Source organism: Triturus cristatus, chromosome 5_2, assembly GCF_964204655.1.
Source record: "Triturus cristatus chromosome 5_2, aTriCri1.1, whole genome shotgun sequence".
In the NCBI taxonomy this organism is placed as follows: Eukaryota; Metazoa; Chordata; class Amphibia; order Caudata; family Salamandridae; genus Triturus; species Triturus cristatus.
In genome coordinates, this window is record NC_140588.1 from 554,539,617 (window position 1) to 554,554,601 (window position 14,985).

At 33.5% G+C, this 14,985-nt stretch overlaps 10 non-coding genes across 10 annotated transcripts; 6 read left to right on the top strand and 4 right to left on the bottom strand.

The window, feature by feature from the left end:
• Window positions 1-379: 379 nt before the first annotated feature.
• TRNAQ-CUG (transfer RNA glutamine (anticodon CUG)) lies at window positions 380-451 on the bottom strand. Its single transcript has one exon. It is a non-coding gene; the product is annotated as a tRNA-Gln (tRNA).
• A 1,548-nt stretch (window positions 452-1,999) lies between these two features.
• TRNAQ-UUG (transfer RNA glutamine (anticodon UUG)) lies at window positions 2,000-2,071 on the top strand. Its single transcript has one exon. It is a non-coding gene; the product is annotated as a tRNA-Gln (tRNA).
• A 2,445-nt stretch (window positions 2,072-4,516) lies between these two features.
• TRNAQ-UUG (transfer RNA glutamine (anticodon UUG)) lies at window positions 4,517-4,588 on the top strand. Its single transcript has one exon. It is a non-coding gene; the product is annotated as a tRNA-Gln (tRNA).
• Window positions 4,589-5,413: 825 nt separating this feature from the next.
• TRNAQ-CUG (transfer RNA glutamine (anticodon CUG)) lies at window positions 5,414-5,485 on the bottom strand. Its single transcript has one exon. It is a non-coding gene; the product is annotated as a tRNA-Gln (tRNA).
• A 1,548-nt stretch (window positions 5,486-7,033) lies between these two features.
• TRNAQ-UUG (transfer RNA glutamine (anticodon UUG)) lies at window positions 7,034-7,105 on the top strand. The gene has a single exon. It is a non-coding gene; the product is annotated as a tRNA-Gln (tRNA).
• Window positions 7,106-7,930: 825 nt separating this feature from the next.
• On the bottom strand, window positions 7,931-8,002 carry TRNAQ-CUG (transfer RNA glutamine (anticodon CUG)). Its single transcript has one exon. It is a non-coding gene; the product is annotated as a tRNA-Gln (tRNA).
• Window positions 8,003-9,550: 1,548 nt separating this feature from the next.
• On the top strand, window positions 9,551-9,622 carry TRNAQ-UUG (transfer RNA glutamine (anticodon UUG)). Its single transcript has one exon. It is a non-coding gene; the product is annotated as a tRNA-Gln (tRNA).
• Window positions 9,623-12,059: 2,437 nt separating this feature from the next.
• TRNAQ-UUG (transfer RNA glutamine (anticodon UUG)) lies at window positions 12,060-12,131 on the top strand. Its single transcript has one exon. It is a non-coding gene; the product is annotated as a tRNA-Gln (tRNA).
• Window positions 12,132-12,956: 825 nt separating this feature from the next.
• TRNAQ-CUG (transfer RNA glutamine (anticodon CUG)) lies at window positions 12,957-13,028 on the bottom strand. The gene has a single exon. It is a non-coding gene; the product is annotated as a tRNA-Gln (tRNA).
• A 1,548-nt stretch (window positions 13,029-14,576) lies between these two features.
• TRNAQ-UUG (transfer RNA glutamine (anticodon UUG)) lies at window positions 14,577-14,648 on the top strand. The gene has a single exon. It is a non-coding gene; the product is annotated as a tRNA-Gln (tRNA).
• The last annotated feature ends 337 nt before the right edge of the window (window positions 14,649-14,985 follow it).

Below are 14,985 nucleotides of genomic sequence, written 5' to 3' on the forward strand. Positions count from 1 at the left end.
GACATGTCAAAGGTGTGAATCTGAAATTCACTTTCAAAGAAATTCACAATGAAATGCACTGTGTAAGTCCAGCATGTTGTCAGCTAAGAAATCAGCAAAAATGAACTATCTCATTACTGGCCATATAGATGAGAAAGGAAAATAAACTCATGTTTACAATGTGGATGTGAAAGAACAGTTTCTAGGTTCAACTTCAATATTTATGTTTATGAATAATTGATATGTTCATATTGTCTAACAGCTATCTAGATGGATAATGCTATGTATGCATCTATACATACTTATGCGTTCATACGCATCAGTATAAAACATTGATATTAGGTTTTTTCTAGACCAAATTCTAAAAAATGAGTTAAACAGTGAATCTCATTATTGTAGTAGGTCCCACCGAGATTTGAACTCGGATCGCTGGATTCAGAGTCCAGAGTGCTAACCATTACACCATGGAACCCTCTCACACAAGAGTGCCTTTTCCATTGAGACAAAAGAGAGCGCATCAGTGATGTCCTTCTCTTATATTGATAAAAAGATATCTCATTTGAATGGTCATAGTGGATAGAGATTTAATGTGATTTGATTCTTTTCAGCTATATTCTCTATAAAAGTGTTAAATATTCAAATGTTTATCTGAATATAAAAGTTATATCACAATGTTCATCTTTGCCTGTAGCATAATAAAACAGTCAACATTTCCAGACTACTGAAGCAATGTCTCTGTCTCCTGCATGGGTGGCTCGATAGAGCAATGGTTGGCAATTTAGACTTTGCATCCAATGATCCGATTTGAAACCTTGGAGGGACTTTTTTTATTACTCTTGAGCTTTTCCATTTCTTCATCTTTGTTCATTGATAGCTCAAATCCAACACCAGTAGGTTGAAAGAGTCAATTATTGAATGCTTTCAAAATGTCCATCAGCTTGAACAAGTTACATCAATACAAACTTTACAATACTTTGACATCAAATTTCTTCACAAAGTAGTTAGCCATTTTAAAATCATATCCTGATTTTCTCAAACGGGATTCAGACGGGTGATTCACAGCATCACTTTTTTAAGCTTTCCCGCTATTGATAAGGCGAAAATAGCACATTTTGAATGAGAAGTTTTCTTCAATCAAACATAGAGGAACCCAAATGATGATCTCATTCAGCTAGTAAAAATGTTGTTTTATATTAGTATGGAAATCGTGAAAAGAAAATGTTTTTCATGCTGATTTACAACAGTTGATCTCCAATCGTAAAATATAAGCTTTTGGTCGGAGGCATCACAGGTACTGATCAAATTCTCATTTTTGAACTTTATTCACAAATCATATGATATGCTTTGTATACATCAACTGTATTGTTGGATCAATAATGAGTAAAAAGTGACTATCTCAATTTCAGGACATATAAAAGAGAAAGAAGTAGAAACTCATGTTTCAAATGCTGAGAGGCAACAACTGTTCATGATTTTCACCTCCACTAATTATATTTATTTTTATAATCTATATGTTTATATGTTCCTATAAATATACAGAGACATATAGCTAAATATACAGAGATACATATGTACAGGTTGATTTTTACATGTTTATAAGTAAATGTGATGTTGTTCCAAATAAAACTTTTAAGAACTGAATGGAAAAGAAAATTGTAATGTTCAGATAAGTCCCACTGAAATTTGTACTCAGATCCCTGTTTTCAGAGTCCAGAGTGCTAACCACGACACCATCCACCCTCCCGTACCAGGGTGAGCTTTCCATTTTGACAGAAGAGATTTGCCTCAGGGGGCAACTTATCTTTCATTGAAAAATATTATCTCACATAAAAACCACTGTTCAACAGAGTTATAACGTTATTTGAGTCTTTTGGGCAACATCCTTCCCCAACATAGTTCAATATGCAAAAGTTTACCAGAATAGGAAAGCAATCCAATTCAGTTTCTCTTTGACAGTAGAATATTAAAAACTTTGACATTTCCACATTGCTGCAGCAGTTTGCACTCCTTTCACAGGTGAGGTTCCATGGTGTAATGGTTAGCACTTTGGACTTTGAATCCAATGATCCGAGTTCAAATCTCGGTGGGACCATTTTATGACTCTTGACCAAATCATTTTCTTTCAAGTGTATTCATTAATATCACATATCTAATACCGGTAGGGTGAAAAATTAATTTATTGATTATACTCTAAAAGTTTACTAGATGTGAGCAAATAATAGAATTTTTACAATACCTGGAAACTAAATGGCTCAAAATAATGAGAGATTTTACAAACTCACTCTGGTTTCTCAAACTCATCACAGGGGCTTGATGCACGACATTACTTTTTAAAATCTTACTGTTATTGATAAGGGGAACAAGGAACTTTTTAATTGCAAAGCATTCATTAAAACAAAACTTGAGGAGTCAAACTTTGTATTACGGGGACCGAAAATGTGCAGTTTGAATAATAATCTTGAAATTCAGACGTACAAAGATTTTACACACTGATTTTCAACAGTAAATCCACAACCAATAAAGTTGAATCTTTTGAAAGACATGTCAAAGGTGTGAATCTGAAATTCACTTTCAAAGAAATTCACAATGAAATGCACTGTGTAAGTCCAGCATGTTGTCAGCTAAGAAATCAGCAAAAATGAACTATCTCATTACTGGCCATATAGATGAGAAAGGAAAATAAACTCATGTTTACAATGTGGATGTGAAAGAACAGTTTCTAGGTTCAACTTCAATATTTATGTTTATGAATAATTGATATGTTCATATTGTCTAACAGCTATCTAGATGGATAATGCTATGTATGCATCTATACATACTTATGCGTTCATACGCATCAGTATAAAACATTGATATTAGGTTTTTTCTAGACCAAATTCTAAAAAATGAGTTAAACAGTGAATCTCATTATTGTAGTAGGTCCCACAGAGATTTGAACTCGGATCGCTGGATTCAGAGTCCAGAGTGCTAACCATTACACCATGGAACCCTCTCACACAAGAGTGCCTTTTCCATTGAGACAAAAGAGAGCGCATCAGTGATGTCCTTCTCTTATATTGATAAAAAGATATCTCATTTGAATGGTCATAGTGGATAGAGATTTAATGTGATTTGATTCTTTTCAGCTATATTCTCTATAAAAGTGTTAAATATTCAAATGTTTATCTGAATATAAAAGTTATATCACAATGTTCATCTTTGCCTGTAGCATAATAAAACAGTCTACATTTCCAGACTACTGAAGCAATGTCTCTGTCTCCTGCATGGGTGGCTCGATAGAGCAATGGTTGGCAATTTAGACTTTGCATCCAATGATCCGATTTGAAACCTTGGAGGGACTTTTTTTATTACTCTTGAGCTTTTCCATTTCTTCATCTTTGTTCATTGATAGCTCAAATCCAACACCAGTAGGTTGAAAGAGTCAATTATTGAATGCTTTCAAAATGTCCATCAGCTTGAACAAGTTACATCAATACAAACTTTACAATACTTTGACATCAAATTTCTTCACAAAGTAGTTAGCCATTTTAAAATCATATCCTGATTTTCTCAAACGCATTTCAGACGGGTGATTCACAGCATCACTTTTTTAAGCTTTCCCGCTATTGATAAGGCGAAAATAGCACATTTTGAATGAGAAGTTTTCTTCAATCAAACATAGAGGAACCCAAATGATGATCTCATTCAGCTAGTAAAAATGTTGTTTTATATTAGTATGGAAATCGTGAAAAGAAAATGTTTTTCATGCTGATTTACAACAGTTGATCTCCAATCGTAAAATATAAGCTTTTGGTCGGAGGCATCACAGGTACTGATCAAATTCTCATTTTTGAACTTTATTCACAAATCATATGATATGCTTTGTATACATCAACTGTATTGTTGGATCAATAATGAGTAAAAAGTGACTATCTCAATTTCAGGACATATAAAAGAGAAAGAAGTAGAAACTCATGTTTCAAATGCTGAGAGGCAACAACTGTTCATGATTTTCACCTCCACTAATTATATTTATTTTTATAATCTATATGTTTATATGTTCCTATAAATATACAGAGACATATAGCTATATATACAGAGATACATATGTACAGGTTGATTTTTACATGTTTATAAGTAAATGTGATGTTGTTCCAAATAAAACTTTTAAGAACTGAATGGAAAAGAAAATTGTAATGTTCAGATAAGTCCCACTGAAATTTGTACTCAGATCCCTGTTTTCAGAGTCCAGAGTGCTAACCACGACACCATCCACCCTCCCGTACCAGGGTGAGCTTTCCATTTTGACAGAAGAGATTTGCCTCAGGGGGCAACTTATCTTTCATTGAAAAATATTATCTCACATAAAAACCACTGTTCAACAGAGTTATAACGTTATTTGAGTCTTTTGGGCAACATCCTTCCCCAACATAGTTCAATATGCAAAAGTTTACCAGAATAGGAAAGCAATCCAATTCAGTTTCTCTTTGACAGTAGAATATTAAAAACTTTGACATTTCCACATTGCTGCAGCAGTTTGCACTCCTTTCACATGGGAGGTTCCATGGTGTAATGGTTAGCACTTTGGACTTTGAATCCAATGATCCGAGTTCAAATCTCGGTGGGATCATTTTATGACTCTTGACCAAATCATTTTCTTTCAAGTGTATTCATTAATATCACATATCTAATACCGGTAGGGTGAAAAATTAATTTATTGATTATACTCTAAAAGTTTACTAGATGTGAGCAAATAATAGAATTTTTACAATACCTGGAAACTAAATGGCTCAAAATAATGAGAGATTTTACAAACTCACTCTGGTTTCTCAAACTCATCACAGGGGCTTGATGCACGACATTACTTTTTAAAATCTTACTGTTATTGATAAGGGGAACAAGGAACTTTTTAATTGCAAAGCATTCATTAAAACAAAACTTGAGGACTCAAACTTTGTATTACGGGGACCGAAGATGTGCAGTTTGAATAATAATCTTGAAATTCAGACGTACAAAGATTTTACACACTGATTTTCAACAGTAAATCCACAACCAATAAAGTTGAATCTTTTGAAAGACATGTCAAAGGTGTGAATCTGAAATTCACTTTCAAAGAAATTCACAATGAAATGCACTGTGTAAGTCCAGCATGTTGTCAGCTAAGAAATCAGCAAAAATGAACTATCTCATTACTGGCCATATAGATGAGAAAGGAAAATAAACTCATGTTTACAATGTGGATGTGAAAGAACAGTTTCTAGGTTCAACTTCAATATTTATGTTTATGAATAATTGATATGTTCATATTGTCTAACAGCTATCTAGATGGATAATGCTATGTATGCATCTATACATACTTATGCGTTCATACGCATCAGTATAAAACATTGATATTAGGTTTTTTCTAGACCAAATTCTAAAAAATGAGTTAAACAGTGAATCTCATTATTGTAGTAGGTCCCACCGAGATTTGAACTCGGATCGCTGGATTCAGAGTCCAGAGTGCTAACCATTACACCATGGAACCCTCTCACACAAGAGTGCCTTTTCCATTGAGACAAAAGAGAGCGCATCAGTGATGTCCTTCTCTTATATTGATAAAAAGATATCTCATTTGAATGGTCATAGTGGATAGAGATTTAATGTGATTTGATTCTTTTCAGCTATATTCTCTATAAAAGTGTTAAATATTCAAATGTTTATCTGAATATAAAAGTTATATCACAATGTTCATCTTTGCCTGTAGCATAATAAAACAGTCTACATTTCCAGACTACTGAAGCAATGTCTCTGTCTCCTGCATGGGTGGCTCGATAGAGCAATGGTTGGCAATTTAGACTTTGCATCCAATGATCCGATTTGAAACCTTGGAGGGACTTTTTTTATTACTCTTGAGCTTTTCCATTTCTTCATCTTTGTTCATTGATAGCTCAAATCCAACACCAGTAGGTTGAAAGAGTCAATTATTGAATGCTTTCAAAATGTCCATCAGCTTGAACAAGTTACATCAATACAAACTTTACAATACTTTGACATCAAATTTCTTCACAAAGTAGTTAGCCATTTTAAAATCATATCCTGATTTTCTCAAACGCATTTCAGACGGGTGATTCACAGCATCACTTTTTTAAGCTTTCCCGCTATTGATAAGGCGAAAATAGCACATTTTGAATGAGAAGTTTTCTTCAATCAAACATAGAGGAACCCAAATGATGATCTCATTCAGCTAGTAAAAATGTTGTTTTATATTAGTATGGAAATCGTGAAAAGAAAATGTTTTTCATGCTGATTTACAACAGTTGATCTCCAATCGTAAAATATAAGCTTTTGGTCGGAGGCATCACAGGTACTGATCAAATTCTCATTTTTGAACTTTATTCACAAATCATATGATATGCTTTGTATACATCAACTGTATTGTTGGATCAATAATGAGTAAAAAGTGACTATCTCAATTTCAGGACATATAAAAGAGAAAGAAGTAGAAACTCATGTTTCAAATGCTGAGAGGCAACAACTGTTCATGATTTTCACCCCCACTAATTATATTTATTTTTATAATCTATATGTTTATATGTTCCTATAAATATACAGAGACATATAGCTATATATACAGAGATACATATGTACAGGTTGATTTTTACATGTTTATAAGTAAATGTGATGTTGTTCCAAATAAAACTTTTAAGAACTGAATGGAAAAGAAAATTGTAATGTTCAGATAAGTCCCACTGAAATTTGTACTCAGATCCCTGTTTTCAGAGTCCAGAGTGCTAACCACGACACCATCCACCCTCCCGTACCAGGGTGAGCTTTCCATTTTGACAGAAGAGATTTGCCTCAGGGGGCAACTTATCTTTCATTGAAAAATATTATCTCACATAAAAACCACTGTTCAACAGAGTTATAACGTTATTTGAGTCTTTTGGGCAACATCCTTCCCCAACATAGTTCAATATGCAAAAGTTTACCAGAATAGGAAAGCAATCCAATTCAGTTTCTCTTTGACAGTAGAATATTAAAAACTTTGACATTTCCACATTGCTGCAGCAGTTTGCACTCCTTTCACATGGGAGGTTCCATGGTGTAATGGTTAGCACTTTGGACTTTGAATCCAATGATCCGAGTTCAAATCTCGGTGGGATCATTTTATGACTCTTGACCAAATCATTTTCTTTCAAGTGTATTCATTAATATCACATATCTAATACCGGTAGGGTGAAAAATTAATTTATTGATTATACTCTAAAAGTTTACTAGATGTGAGCAAATAATAGAATTTTTACAATACCTGGAAACTAAATGGCTCAAAATAATGAGAGATTTTACAAACTCACTCTGGTTTCTCAAACTCATCACAGGGGCTTGATGCACGACATTACTTTTTAAAATCTTACTGTTATTGATAAGGGGAACAAGGAACTTTTTAATTGCAAAGCATTCATTAAAACAAAACTTGAGGACTCAAACTTTGTATTACGGGGACCGAAGATGTGCAGTTTGAATAATAATCTTGAAATTCAGACGTACAAAGATTTTACACACTGATTTTCAACAGTAAATCCACAACCAATAAAGTTGAATCTTTTGAAAGACATGTCAAAGGTGTGAATCTGAAATTCACTTTCAAAGAAATTCACAATGAAATGCACTGTGTAAGTCCAGCATGTTGTCAGCTAAGAAATCAGCAAAAATGAACTATCTCATTACTGGCCATATAGATGAGAAAGGAAAATAAACTCATGTTTACAATGTGGATGTGAAAGAACAGTTTCTAGGTTCAACTTCAATATTTATGTTTATGAATAATTGATATGTTCATATTGTCTAACAGCTATCTAGATGGATAATGCTATGTATGCATCTATACATACTTATGCGTTCATACGCATCAGTATAAAACATTGATATTAGGTTTTTTCTAGACCAAATTCTAAAAAATGAGTTAAACAGTGAATCTCATTATTGTAGTAGGTCCCACCGAGATTTGAACTCGGATCGCTGGATTCAGAGTCCAGAGTGCTAACCATTACACCATGGAACCCTCTCACACAAGAGTGCCTTTTCCATTGAGACAAAAGAGAGCGCATCAGTGATGTCCTTCTCTTATATTGATAAAAAGATATCTCATTTGAATGGTCATAGTGGATAGAGATTTAATGTGATTTGATTCTTTTCAGCTATATTCTCTATAAAAGTGTTAAATATTCAAATGTTTATCTGAATATAAAAGTTATATCACAATGTTCATCTTTGCCTGTAGCATAATAAAACAGTCTACATTTCCAGACTACTGAAGCAATGTCTCTGTCTCCTGCATGGGTGGCTCGATAGAGCAATGGTTGGCAATTTAGACTTTGCATCCAATGATCCGATTTGAAACCTTGGAGGGACTTTTTTTATTACTCTTGAGCTTTTCCATTTCTTCATCTTTGTTCATTGATAGCTCAAATCCAACACCAGTAGGTTGAAAGAGTCAATTATTGAATGCTTTCAAAATGTCCATCAGCTTGAACAAGTTACATCAATACAAACTTTACAATACTTTGACATCAAATTTCTTCACAAAGTAGTTAGCCATTTTAAAATCATATCCTGATTTTCTCAAACGCATTTCAGACGGGTGATTCACAGCATCACTTTTTTAAGCTTTCCCGCTATTGATAAGGCGAAAATAGCACATTTTGAATGAGAAGTTTTCTTCAATCAAACATAGAGGAACCCAAATGATGATCTCATTCAGCTAGTAAAAATGTTGTTTTATATTAGTATGGAAATCGTGAAAAGAAAATGTTTTTCATGCTGATTTACAACAGTTGATCTCCAATCGTAAAATATAAGCTTTTGGTCGGAGGCATCACAGGTACTGATCAAATTCTCATTTTTGAACTTTATTCACAAATCATATGATATGCTTTGTATACATCAACTGTATTGTTGGATCAATAATGAGTAAAAAGTGACTATCTCAATTTCAGGACATATAAAAGAGAAAGAAGTAGAAACTCATGTTTCAAATGCTGAGAGGCAACAACTGTTCATGATTTTCACCCCCACTAATTATATTTATTTTTATAATCTATATGTTTATATGTTCCTATAAATATACAGAGACATATAGCTATATATACAGAGATACATATGTACAGGTTGATTTTTACATGTTTATAAGTAAATGTGATGTTGTTCCAAATAAAACTTTTAAGAACTGAATGGAAAAGAAAATTGTAATGTTCAGATAAGTCCCACTGAAATTTGTACTCAGATCCCTGTTTTCAGAGTCCAGAGTGCTAACCACGACACCATCCACCCTCCCGTACCAGGGTGAGCTTTCCATTTTGACAGAAGAGATTTGCCTCAGGGGGCAACTTATCTTTCATTGAAAAATATTATCTCACATAAAAACCACTGTTCAACAGAGTTATAACGTTATTTGAGTCTTTTGGGCAACATCCTTCCCCAACATAGTTCAATATGCAAAAGTTTACCAGAATAGGAAAGCAATCCAATTCAGTTTCTCTTTGACAGTAGAATATTAAAAACTTTGACATTTCCACATTGCTGCAGCAGTTTGCACTCCTTTCACATGGGAGGTTCCATGGTGTAATGGTTAGCACTTTGGACTTTGAATCCAATGATCCGAGTTCAAATCTCGGTGGGACCATTTTATGACTCTTGACCAAATCATTTTCTTTCAAGTGTATTCATTAATATCACATATCTAATACCGGTAGGGTGAAAAATTAATTTATTGATTATACTCTAAAAGTTTACTAGATGTGAGCAAATAATAGAATTTTTACAATACCTGGAAACTAAATGGCTCAAAATAATGAGAGATTTTACAAACTCACTCTGGTTTCTCAAACTCATCACAGGGGCTTGATGCACGACATTACTTTTTAAAATCTTACTGTTATTGATAAGGGGAACAAGGAACTTTTTAATTGCAAAGCATTCATTAAAACAAAACTTGAGGAGTCAAACTTTGTATTACGGGGACCGAAGATGTGCAGTTTGAATAATAATCTTGAAATTCAGACGTACAAAGATTTTACACACTGATTTTCAACAGTAAATCCACAACCAATAAAGTTGAATCTTTTGAAAGACATGTCAAAGGTGTGAATCTGAAATTCACTTTCAAAGAAATTCACAATGAAGTGCACTGTGTAAGTCCAGCATGTTGTCAGCTAAGAAATCAGCAAAAATGAACTATCTCATTACTGGCCATATAGATGAGAAAGGAAAATAAACTCATGTTTACAATGTGGATGTGAAAGAACAGTTTCTAGGTTCAACTTCAATATTTATGTTTATGAATAATTGATATGTTCATATTGTCTAACAGCTATCTAGATGGATAATGCTATGTATGCATCTATACATACTTATGCGTTCATACGCATCAGTATAAAACATTGATATTAGGTTTTTTCTAGACCAAATTCTAAAAAATGAGTTAAACAGTGAATCTCATTATTGTAGTAGGTCCCACCAAGATTTGAACTCGGATCGCTGGATTCAGAGTCCAGAGTGCTAACCATTACACCATGGAACCCTCTAACACAAGAGTGCCTTTTCCATTGAGACAAAAGAGAGCGCATCAGTGATGTCCTTCTCTTATATTGATAAAAAGATATCTCATTTGAATGGTCATAGTGGATAGAGATTTAATGTGATTTGATTCTTTTCAGCTATATTCTCTATAAAAGTGTTAAATATTCAAATGTTTATCTGAATATAAAAGTTATATCACAATGTTCATCTTTGCCTGTAGCATAATAAAACAGTCTACATTTCCAGACTACTGAAGCAATGTCTCTGTCTCCTGCATGGGTGGCTCGATAGAGCAATGGTTGGCAATTTAGACTTTGCATCCAATGATCCGATTTGAAACCTTGGAGGGACTTTTTTTATTACTCTTGAGCTTTTCCATTTCTTCATCTTTGTTCATTGATAGCTCAAATCCAACACCAGTAGGTTGAAAGAGTCAATTGATGAATGCTTTCAAAATGTCCATCAGCTTGAACAAGTTACATCAATACAAACTTTACAATACTTTGACATCAAATTTCTTCACAAAGTAGTTAGCCATTTTAAAATCATATCCTGATTTTCTCAAACGCATTTCAGACGGGTGATTCACAGCATCACTTTTTTAAGCTTTCCCGCTATTGATAAGGCGAAAATAGCACATTTTGAATGAGAAGTTTTCTTCAATCAAACATAGAGGAACCCAAATGATGATCTCATTCAGCTAGTAAAAATGTTGTTTTATATTAGTATGGAAATCGTGAAAAGAAAATGTTTTTCATGCTGATTTACAACAGTTGATCTCCAATCGTAAAATATAAGCTTTTGGTCGGAGGCATCACAGGTACTGATCAAATTCTCATTTTTGAACTTTATTCACAAATCATATGATATGCTTTGTATACATCAACTGTATTGTTGGATCAATAATGAGTAAAAAGTGACTATCTCAATTTCAGGACATATAAAAGAGAAAGAAGTAGAAACTCATGTTTCAAATGCTGAGAGGCAACAACTGTTCATGATTTTCACCTCCACTAATTATATTTATTTTTATAATCTATATGTTCCTATAAATATACAGAGACATATAGCTATATATACAGAGATACATATGTACAGGTTGTTTTTTACATGTTTATAAGTAAATGTGATGTTGTTCCAAATAAAACTTTTAAGAACTGAATGGAAAAGAAAATTGTAATGTTCAGATAAGTCCCACTGAAATTTGTACTCAGATCCCTGTTTTCAGAGTCCAGAGTGCTAACCACGACACCATCCACCCTCCCGTACCAGGGTGAGCTTTCCATTTTGACAGAAGAGATTTGCCTCAGGGGGCAACTTATCTTTCATTGAAAAATATTATCTCACATAAAAACCACTGTTCAACAGAGTTATAACGTTATTTGAGTCTTTTGGGCAACATCCTTCCCCAACATAGTTCAATATGCAAAAGTTTACCAGAATAGGAAAGCAATCCAATTCAGTTTCTCTTTGACAGTAGAATATTAAAAACTTTGACATTTCCACATTGCTGCAGCAGTTTGCACTCCTTTCACATGGGAGGTTCCATGGTGTAATGGTTAGCACTTTGGACTTTGAATCCAATGATCCGAGTTCAAATCTCGGTGGGATCATTTTATGACTCTTGACCAAATCATTTTCTTTCAAGTGTATTCATTAATATCACATATCTAATACCGGTAGGGTGAAAAATTAATTTATTGATTATACTCTAAAAGTTTACTAGATGTGAGCAAATAATAGAATTTTTACAATACCTGGAAACTAAATGGCTCAAAATAATGAGAGATTTTACAAACTCACTCTGGTTTCTCAAACTCATCACAGGGGCTTGATGCACGACATTACTTTTTAAAATCTTACTGTTATTGATAAGGGGAACAAGGAACTTTTTAATTGCAAAGCATTCATTAAAACAAAACTTGAGGACTCAAACTTTGTATTACGGGGACCGAAGATGTGCAGTTTGAATAATAATCTTGAAATTCAGACGTACAAAGATTTTACACACTGATTTTCAACAGTAAATCCACAACCAATAAAGTTGAATCTTTTGAAAGACATGTCAAAGGTGTGAATCTGAAATTCACTTTCAAAGAAATTCACAATGAAATGCACTGTGTAAGTCCAGCATGTTGTCAGCTAAGAAATCAGCAAAAATGAACTATCTCATTACTGGCCATATAGATGAGAAAGGAAAATAAACTCATGTTTACAATGTGGATGTGAAAGAACAGTTTCTAGGTTCAACTTCAATATTTATGTTTATGAATAATTGATATGTTCATATTGTCTAACAGCTATCTAGATGGATAATGCTATGTATGCATCTATACATACTTATGCGTTCATACGCATCAGTATAAAACATTGATATTAGGTTTTTTCTAGACCAAATTCTAAAAAATGAGTTAAACAGTGAATCTCATTATTGTAGTAGGTCCCACCGAGATTTGAACTCGGATCGCTGGATTCAGAGTCCAGAGTGCTAACCATTACACCATGGAACCCTCTCACACAAGAGTGCCTTTTCCATTGAGACAAAAGAGAGCGCATCAGTGATGTCCTTCTCTTATATTGATAAAAAGATATCTCATTTGAATGGTCATAGTGGATAGAGATTTAATGTGATTTGATTCTTTTCAGCTATATTCTCTATAAAAGTGTTAAATATTCAAATGTTTATCTGAATATAAAAGTTATATCACAATGTTCATCTTTGCCTGTAGCATAATAAAACAGTCTACATTTCCAGACTACTGAAGCAATGTCTCTGTCTCCTGCATGGGTGGCTCGATAGAGCAATGTTTGGCAATTTAGACTTTGCATCCAATGATCCGATTTGAAACCTTGGAGGGACTTTTTTTATTACTCTTGAGCTTTTCCATTTCTTCATCTTTGTTCATTGATAGCTCAAATCCAACACCAGTAGGTTGAAAGAGTCAATTATTGAATGCTTTCAAAATGTCCATCAGCTTGAACAAGTTACATCAATACAAACTTTACAATACTTTGACATCAAATTTCTTCACAAAGTAGTTAGCCATTTTAAAATCATATCCTGATTTTCTCAAACGCATTTCAGACGGGTGATTCACAGCATCACTTTTTTAAGCTTTCCCGCTATTGATAAGGCGAAAATAGCACATTTTGAATGAGAAGTTTTCTTCAATCAAACATAGAGGAACCCAAATGATGATCTCATTCAGCTAGTAAAAATGTTGTTTTATATTAGTATGGAAATCGTGAAAAGAAAATGTTTTTCATGCTGATTTACAACAGTTGATCTCCAATCGTAAAATATAAGCTTTTGGTCGGAGGCATCACAGGTACTGATCAAATTCTCATTTTTGAACTTTATTCACAAATCATATGATATGCTTTGTATACATCAACTGTATTGTTGGATCAATAATGAGTAAAAAGTGACTATCTCAATTTCAGGACATATAAAAGAGAAAGAAGTAGAAACTCATGTTTCAAATGCTGAGAGGCAACAACTGTTCATGATTTTCACCCCCACTAATTATATTTATTTTTATAATCTATATGTTTATATGTTCCTATAAATATACAGAGACATATAGCTATATATACAGAGATACATATGTACAGGTTGATTTTTACATGTTTATAAGTAAATGTGATGTTGTTCCAAATAAAACTTTTAAGAACTGAATGGAAAAGAAAATTGTAATGTTCAGATAAGTCCCACTGAAATTTGTACTCAGATCCCTGTTTTCAGAGTCCAGAGTGCTAACCACGACACCATCCACCCTCCCGTACCAGGGTGAGCTTTCCATTTTGACAGAAGAGATTTGCCTCAGGGGGCAACTTATCTTTCATTGAAAAATATTATCTCACATAAAAACCACTGGTCAACAGAGTTATAACGTTATTTGAGTCTTTTGGGCAACATCCTTCCCCAACATAGTTCAATATGCAAAAGTTTACCAGAATAGGAAAGCAATCCAATTCAGTTTCTCTTTGACAGTAGAATATTAAAAACTTTGACATTTCCACATTGCTGCAGCAGTTTGCACTCCTTTCACATGGGAGGTTCCATGGTGTAATGGTTAGCACTTTGGACTTTGAATCCAATGATCCGAGTTCAAATCTCGGTGGGACCATTTTATGACTCTTGACCAAATCATTTTCTTTCAAGTGTATTCATTAATATCACATATCTAATACCGGTAGGGTGAAAAATTAATTTATTGATTATACTTTAAAAGTTTACTAGATGTGAGCAAATAATAGAATTTTTACAATACCTGGAAACTAAATGGCTCAAAATAATGAGAGATTTTACAAACTCACTCTGGTTTCTCAAACTCATCACAGGGGCTTGATGCACGACATTACTTTTTAAAATCTTACTGTTATTGATAAGGGGAACAAGGAACTTTTTAATTGCAAAGCATTCATTAAAACAAAACTTGAGGAGTCAAACTTTGTATTACGGGG